Below are 8475 nucleotides of genomic sequence, written 5' to 3'. Positions count from 1 at the left end.
TCTCTCAGCGAGACACCACTCTCAGGGCCAACTGGGGCAGCAACTTCCTGAGTAGAGGTAGTAGGATTAGGTTGTGCTGCACCCGCACGAGCAGCCTGCCTCAAAGTCCTCATCTCATTTTGCATCTCACGCATTGCGGCAAGTAATTCTGCTTAACTAGTGCCATCAGCTTGGGCACCGCTCGCTGGTCGTGCCCGACCTTGCTTCTTAGGTGGCATAACTGCAGCCACCACCAGACACAAACAACACAAATATCAAGCTCCAACAATTTAAAGTATGCATAAAGACAAAATAATCCATACACACAAATGTACCCGTACCCAACCTACAAGTGCAAGTGTGTCAAATTAGACTTTATTTTTCCTAGGATTAAATTAACCTAAGCTCTGATACCAACTGTAACACCCCAAGAAAAACAAACACCACCTTAGGATGCTACTAAGCCACACCGGATAAAAGGGACAGATTTTTGACAGCATCTTCCCTAAATCAGGAACACCGCGGAAGCAAGAAACAATAAGATATGAAAATAGATAAAGCACACTAGCATAAATAAAAGATACTAACATGATATTCAAACGATTAAGGCAAGGTTTAACAAAGCTTAACCATCATTAAGCAACAAATAGACTCTCATAGAGAAGGACTTAAATATTACAGTACCACACTAGAGGATTTTGATTAAAGAGAAGTGTGTGACGTGCTGCTACTTCCCAACCCCCAAACAAAGCATCCATCCATCAAGTACCTGAGAGGATAACAAAAAATAGGGGTGAGATATAAAATCTCAGCAAGTAACTAGCTTTAACAAGCTATTTAAACTACAAGTTCATTAGACCGTGGTTTAACTATTATCAGTAAGTGTATCTCCTCAATGAATAATAATAATAATAATAATAATAATAATAATAACTCCAACACCCTCATACATAAATAAAACCAATTTGTCACCAAACCTTGGAGAAAATTCACTTCTCACCACCACTGCCAAATAAATACCATAGAAAACCGATAGCACCCTAAATGCAAATGCAATGCAAATGCCATGTCTCCTGCCTTCATACTCAACAAAGTATGAAGCTGCACCGTTATGCCCAATAAACGATGCTGTACCGGTACGATCGCGGCTATCAAGCGGCGAATTAACTCCATATGCCATGCATTGTGATGCAATGAAATGCAATGCCAAGATAGATCGCACAAAGAGAGTATACACCGCATATACCAGATAAGTCTCTCCTCATTTGACAACATAAACCTCATCATAATTATGCCAACAAGAGCCATTACCAAGTTATAAAGTAAAGAATAAGGCATATGTAATAACAACAGTAAGATGTGCATAAACTTGTAATTGAATGGATGATATTGGATAAGTTATCATTCTGAAATTTAAGGTGGAGGTAGGAAAAATAGCAAATTAAAGCTTGTAGCAACCACCGCTACGTTACTTGCCTCCCAATGAAGGAGATAGCCGCTCTAAGCGTGATCCGGAGCGTTACCACCTGTTTTGACACAATAAGATCAGAACATATCCTCAAACAACCATATGCACACAGCAAGTAAAGCACCCATATAGCCCAACCCGTCAAACAAGCGACGATGGTAAACATCACCTAGGTTAACCGCAGCAGTGCTGCTTCACTTTTTTTATCTTTAAAATTACAAAAGATATGACAGCAAGCAAATACATCTTAGAAAACTAAGGGAGAAATCTTACAACTTTGTTCAGATCCTTTATTTTTAGCATAATCCAAAGAGGGGTAAAACTGCAGTTGAATGTGAAGTACAGAATCTGTCTGAAATTTCGGGCAGCAGCATACAAAAATTCATATGTCCCAAACCCCTTGTCCAAAAATTCTAAAATTTTGTCAGGACCTATATCTCTGAGAAACCTAAAACTTTGTTATTATGGGTTTCCACGAATTCCATCCTTAAGATCATCTAATACATCTCTGAACATCTGCTGTCAAAAATCTGGACATTCAGAAACAGCGTCCAAACAATATTCAATAACTGAAGGTATACTCCACCAAAAAATATGAAACTTGGACAGAAGTTACATCTCATAATTCTCTACAACTTTTGTATGATCCACTTTTGGAGGAGAAATCGTTTAGGTCGCCAAAACTACAAGGACAGCAGCATTGCCCGAGCTACAGGACAGCACACCTTAAATCGACCTTCAAACCGTGTTTTCCCCAACAAATCCACTAATCCTCAGGACCAAGAACCTCCTAAAAACATCAATTAGCAGATCTAAAGTGGATTCACCTCACCTTGGTCGTTCCCCAAACCCTAGGGCAGCGGGAAGATATGGGAAAGGACCGATCTACATGGAAGATGCACCTTTCTTGCTCCTCTTGTTGTCCTCGATCCGTTTTGCTAGTTCCCCCCAAGGGTTTGCTACTGTAGAGAGGGGATTTAGGGAAGGGAAGCCATGGGAGAGCAAGGAAGGAGGAAGAAACGTGAGAAGGAAGAGAGGACCGGTCTGGATAAGATGGGAGGGGGGCAACGGGCTAGGGAAAAGGGTTGGGCTGGCTGGGCCTTTGATTTTTTTTTTAGTGTGTTACAGACCTCAAGCGGCGTCAGTCAGTCGGGCAATGATGGCATGGCCCCTCGTGCGGCCCAATCAGCTTCACCTCTTGATCCTTTCTTAATCTTAGGCTTACCGATGGCTTAGGATATCCCTAATCCGGATATCCGTCACTATGCGCGGGGGTGGAGCAACAAGGCGAAGTCGGCCTGCAACGGCGGTTTGGCTGTTCGATGGGAACCTTGGGAAGTAGGGCAGCATTGCCCTCCATTATGATGGCAACAATAGAGACGGATCCGTGACATGGAATATTGTGGCGGACGTGGTGAGGCACCCGCGCACGATATTTTCTTCGACGCAACGAGAGCGAGGTGGAGTCCAATGACGAGCGTGGCAAAGCCCCGAGCGCGCTTGTGTTAGCATGGTGGCGACTGCGAGCCAGCCTGCAAGGGGTGCGGATCTGGTGGTATCACTCTGTCAGATGGAGTGTGGTGTTGCAGCAGCACTACGGTGAAGGGGCCGTCATGGCGGTGGCCTTCTTGGTGCGGTGCGGTCTATTTTCTCTTGGGTCCCTGTCGACGCGGGGTCACACCGGAAGTTTTCGGTGACTACATGAGAGTGAGATTGTTGGTGGGCGCTGCGATAAGGCGTTCGGGACGGCTGCTGTTTTCGAGTGAAGTTGTGCGGCCCCGTTGAGGTCCCAATCCAAGGCTTTGGCAGTTTTGTGTTAAGTGCTACCCGCGTTGATGTCCCAATCCAACCGGACGAGTATAGGTTGTTTTTTCCCTTTCTTTTTATTTTCCTGCCTATGACCTCCCTCCCATGGTCATAATCTTGTGTTTTTCTACTATATCATATAGAAACTCGGACTGTCTTGTGTGTTAAAAAAATACTTAATCTAGTTTAGAAACGAAGGAATAGTACTCGGTAGGTTTCAATTATAAATATGTAGATTGTTTAGGTTCTTAAAACTGTTTTTATTTAGTACCCGTGTGTTTTATGAGAATTATTCAAATGGAGCAAATGTTTATACACTCGAAATAAAAATTTGTATATATGAAACGCATAAAAAGGCTCGCGGAACAAAAACTTACACACCCAGCATACTTGACAAGAATTATTCAAAAGAAACAGAAGATAGAATAAAACTTTGCATACGAGGATAGAACAAAACTTTATACATGAATCTAAAATGTTTGTACTAGGAATAAGTAAAGATGCAAAACAAAAAAGTACACCTAGTCTCGTTGACACCAATTATTGAACTGAAATAATATAACTATGAAACAAATTTAAATAGATGGAACAAACATCTGTACACATGGAGCAAAGGCTTAATTATAAATTATCAAAAACTTATATAAATGTAACACCCAAAATTTCAATAATTCAAATTCATTAAAATTTGCTCAAATTAGGGTGTCATTTAAATTCTAGGCATTTAATTCATTTTTCTTAAATTCAATTAATTCATCATAGGATTTATTTGTGCATTCATGCTGGTGCATTTATTTTGCTTGCTTGTGTTTGAATCAAAGTTTGAATTTTGAATTTCCAAATTTAAATTCAAATTCTAAACCTTTTCCTTTTTCTTCTTTCTTCTTATTTTTCCCCTGGGCCGAAACCCTCTTCACTTCCCCTTTCTTTTTCTTTCGGCCCAGTCGAGTCGCAGCCTGGCCTGCTCCACCGCCGCCGGCCTCCTTCTCTATTTCTCCCGCGCGGCCCAGCCGCAGCGGCCTCGCTCCCCCTCCTTTTTTTCATCCTGCCGGCCCAGCTCGCTCCGCCCCGGCTCGCCGCTCGCCCGCGCCCCGCGGCCCACAAACGCCGCGCCGGCCCACGAGGCCGCGCCAGCCCGCCTTCGCCGCGGCCGCCGACAGGTGGGGCCCGCCATCGTCTCCCACCTCCGGCCGAACTCCTCCCGCAACCGCCGCGCGCCGTCTCCGCCGCGGACTCCCTCCGCTCCGCCTCCTTCGATGGGGTTTAAACCCCGGGGCCTCTATCTCCAAGCCCCTATAAAAGCCGCCGCCTCCTCCCGGTCTCCTCCGCCCAAAACCAGCGCCGCAGCTCCCCGAAACCCTAGCCGGTCGACGAGGACCCTCAAAACGGGATCGCCGTGTTCTTTTCTCTCTTTTGGTGCAACCTGCGCGTCAAACGGTGCCCCGGAGCGCCGTTTCGGTCGACTCCGACGACCCGCCGCCGCTCGCCGTCGCGCGCCGCCGCCGCCGTTCTGTTTCCGCCGCCGCCCGCGAGTCATCAACGACCGTGGCCGTCCGATCTCGATCCGACGGTCCATCGCGAGTCAAATCAGACCGCGTACCGGTCAACTACGCCGCGCCGTGCCGCTTTTGCACTTAAGCCCCCGCCTTTTCCGCAAATCAACCCGCGGTCCAGATCGCGTTAAAAGTATTTGCAGATCTGCCCTCGCACTTTTCGGTTTGACCCTTGAGCTTTCCAGAAATCAACCCGCCGTCCGGGTTTGATGTTTTTACACGTCAGACCCTCGGTTTATACGCATAATTACGTATAAGCCCTCGGTTTTCGCGGATAGGCCCTAAAAGTTTTGTTTTTCTCACAGAAAAGTCCCTGGATCTTGTTTTAATCATATCTTTTGCATCTTAACTCCGTTTTTCGCGTTCTTTATATCCACGTGTTCGTTTTAAAGCGTAGATCATCTTTTCAAGCTTATTTTCTCTGTTTAACTATGTTTGGTGTACTGTTTTCTTACTTTTTGCCCATGTTTGCTTGTATGTGCTCGTGTGACGCGTGTAGACGCCCCGCAGTTCGAGGGAGTTGCCGATCAAGCCTTCGAGGAGTACGAACAGCAGGAGCAAGGCCAAGAAGGCAAGTCGTGTCCTTGATCACTACCTTGTTGTCCTATACACCTTTACTTTCTCGTACTCAACATCTATGCCATGCACATGTTAAGATTAAATTGATGGGTCCCAATTAAGGTTCGCCTAGATTGATTTACCTTTGCCTTGACCAACCGGTTTACTTTATGTTGGGTAGCTCATGCTTAGTGCTTACTTGGTACATGGTGGTTTAACTGAACACAATGCTTAATTTTGCTTTACTTCTGTTATACCTTTCATTAAGACAAGATCATTGTTTGTTAATCGGAACATGGAGCGACCACCTAGGAAAACAGTGCTACCACAAGACTAAATGGCTCTGGTCTTGGCTGATTAATTAGAAACTCTAGTTTGGGGTAACCTTACCGAAAGGGCAAGAGGGGAGGCGTTGATGGGATATAGCACTCGCTCTCTTGGGAAGTGGGCTTGGCTAAGACACTATGCTCTCTAGGGGACTGCTATGTTTCGCTTCGACCTGAAACCTTAGCGGGTTACCACATTGCTAGCGAATCTTTGTAAAGGCCTCGTAGCGTCCCTATGCAATCACACCTCGGAAGTGTGGTATGGTGCCTAGCTAGCACCGCATGGTTGGGTCCAAAGTTCTTTTAAACTTTTACGCGACTTGTGGGTAAAGATGTGCCACCTCTGCAGAGTGTAAAACTGATCGATCAGCCGTGCTCACGGTTAAGAGCGGCCTGGACCCTCACATGATAATATTATCGGAAGATGGACTTAACTTGTTATCATTTCATGCATTTGCTGCTTTATTTATGATCATGTTTAACTTTGGGTGGTATAAACTTATACTTAGTTAATTGCTAATAAAACTTGACCAACTTAATTAAAAGCGACTGCTAATTATGCCTTAGCCATACCTTGAATTAGCCTTACACTACACTATTCCCCACGACTTGTTGAGTACCAACCATAAGTGTACTCACCCTTGCAAAACCGCTGTTCAGACCAAGCTAATTGGGAAGAGGAGTATCTACACGACTTTGAGGAGTTCTAGGCGTACGTTTCTTCAGTCAGCTGCCTGTGGAGTCGTCGTCGTCTTTGGAGTTCCGCTGCGTAATAATTAGACTTTGTGGTTTATGTGAGACATTCGGTCATGTAATAATGGTTAATACTCTCTTTATTCGATTTAGCACTGTCTTTGCTATTCACTATTGTCGTACATGTGTGTAACTTGATCCTGGCGCACATGTATTTAATGTCCTTAAAATCGGGTGTGACAATAAAATTGTGGAATAAAATTTTGTCCATATTGAACAAACATTAATATTGGCTTGTTGATGAACTGCTGGCTATGGGTTGCATTGCATGTTAATGGGCTTATAGGGTGCCAGAAGATTACCCTCGGCACTCGGCAGTACCGATGCATGCTGCAACAGAGGAAAATCCAGCTTCAGTGCTAAGTATTTTACTAAAAATATGTATACCCGTGCTAAGTGTTTGAAGTCAGCTGAGCCGAGTCCATCCCAGGAAAGCTTACCAACAAATCGAAATGTAATGGCTGCCGCCGTCTATACGATGCAGCTAGCTCAACGGTAACAAGTTTTACTTTGCCAAACCGGCTGTGGCAAGAAAAGAAAAGAAAAGAGAGGGATAAAATTAGAGAAGCAAACATCCCGGCGGAAGAACCGTTCCATTCTCTGGGTGACGTCGTCATCGCCAGGTACGTTACTATGGCATCGTCTCAACTCAAGGCTTGCAGTTCGCTGCCGAGCGTTGCTCCAAATCCCCCGTCGACGCGGGCGCCGCCCTCGTCGAGACAGCAGAGCAAGAATCCTGAGCTTCTCTTGCGGTCGCAGAGCACTCCTCTGATTCCTGGGTACGTATCTCACGCCCCCGAAAACCAGAGTGCAAATCCGCGCATTTGTTTCCTCGCTCCATGCGCCAGGTCGCACGGCAGCCGGTCGTGCCCGGGAAATGTTCGACGCTATGCCCGAGAGAGATAGAGCGGGAGGAGCGTCGACGGAGGCACGCCCGCGCGTGGGCTTGTCCTCGGCCACTGTAAAAGGTACAGTATGTTCCTTGCTGTTGCTGAGATTCCTTGTTGGGCAGTGGTATCGAACTGCTTTGCTAGCTGCTGTTGTGGCATCGCCCGGTGGTTAAATTTGTCCACCGGTGGGTGCCACGCCGCGCGTTTGCGCGCGCACGTGTTCTTCTGCTGAGCGTGCATTGACGCTTCCTTAGATTATACTGCTGCTTGGTGATCTTGTTGGTCGTTTGTGCCGGAGCAAAGTGAATAAGGAGAAAATCATGAATGCTGTAGCATCGGAGTTTCAGCTGAGAGCTTAGGCTGGCAATTAGAAACCGGAGGAGCGCTATTGTTTAGGATGAAAGCTACCAGTTCCTGCCTTCCTGATCACTGCACCCATAGCGTGTGCGCTCCCCACCCCGCCGCCACCACCACCATCTGAACATGACAGGTAATCTTTTGAATTACTGAAGAAGCAGTAATGAAATAATTTATTATCCCATGTTTACCAGCTATTGCTAACATTGAGATAACAGTAAAACCCAGCCAAAACCTTACACAATATACTGGGTTCACCGTTGTCCCTTTATATTTCTTGGACCTTATGGCACCATAAATCGGAAACAGACTGATTCAACTAGTTATCAGTAAAAAAAAAGGAGTTTCTCTGGTGTCATGACACTCTGATCTCATTATTTCCGTTAGATGATCATGTATTACGATTTACGAACAACACAGAACAGTAAACAACGATAAGTAGAACTGTGGAAAGTAATGGTTGCTGACATAGTAACACCTGAAAAGATAATGGATTAATGGTTGTTTAACACCTGGAAAGATGATGGAATTTTAACTGCAATTCGGCAATTCCTTCATGTACATGCTGTATGGTTTAACATTGTTGAATAAACTTTCTTCTGCATCTGCATCATTGGCTTCAGTGTCTTACGTGACAAGGAAAACTACAAAAGGGTTATACAATCTTTGGACTTAATGATGTTGGCATCATTAACAGTAGAATAGACGGTAAAAAAAGGGTAGCTACATCTGTCTGATTCCCCTTAATACATACTCCCTCTGTTCCAAATTACTATTTGTTTTAG

This window comes from Setaria viridis, chromosome 7 (assembly GCF_005286985.2).
Source record: "Setaria viridis chromosome 7, Setaria_viridis_v4.0, whole genome shotgun sequence".
NCBI lineage: Eukaryota > Viridiplantae > Streptophyta > Magnoliopsida > Poales > Poaceae > Setaria > Setaria viridis.
The sequence above is the reverse complement of the archived record's forward strand: the minus strand, read 5'-3'. Positions refer to the sequence as shown.